Source organism: Lupinus angustifolius, chromosome LG14 (genome assembly GCF_001865875.1).
Source record: "Lupinus angustifolius cultivar Tanjil chromosome LG14, LupAngTanjil_v1.0, whole genome shotgun sequence".
Lineage (NCBI taxonomy): Eukaryota > Viridiplantae > Streptophyta > Magnoliopsida > Fabales > Fabaceae > Lupinus > Lupinus angustifolius.
In genome coordinates this window covers 604,762-605,416 of record NC_032022.1, presented here as the reverse complement: position 1 = coordinate 605,416, position 655 = coordinate 604,762, and positions in this window count along the sequence as shown.

Below are 655 nucleotides of genomic sequence, written 5' to 3'. Positions count from 1 at the left end.
GATGAGGATGAGGTTAGGATGAAGAGGATGATGAGGATGAGGATGAGGAATGGGAAAGGATGAGGATAGGATGTGGATGAGGACGAGGATGAGGATGAGGATGAGGATGAGGATAAGGATATGGATGAGGAAGAGGATGAGGATGAGGACGTGGATAAGAAGAGGACGAGCATGAGGATGAGGATAGGATGAGGATGAGGAGGAGGATGAGAATGAGGATAGGATGAAGAGGAGGATGAGGAGGAGGATGACGATAAGGATAGAATGAGGATGAGGATGAGGTTAGGATAAGGATGAGAATGTTGAGGAGGAAGAGGATGAGGATGAGGATAGGATGAGAATGAGGAAGAGGATGAGGATAGGATGAGGACGAGGATAGGATGAGCATGACTATGTGGAAGACGATGTGGATGAGGATGAGGATGAGGATGAGGATAGGATGAGGACAAGGATGAGGATGAGGAAGAGGATGAGGATAAGATGAGGACGACAATGAGGATGAGGATGAGGAGGAGGATAGAATAAGGACGTGCATGAGGATGAGGATGAGGACGGGAATGAGGATGAGGATAAGGATAGGATGAGGATGAGGATAGGATGAGGATGAGGATGAGGTTAGGATGAGGACGAGAATGAGGACGAGGACGAGGATGAG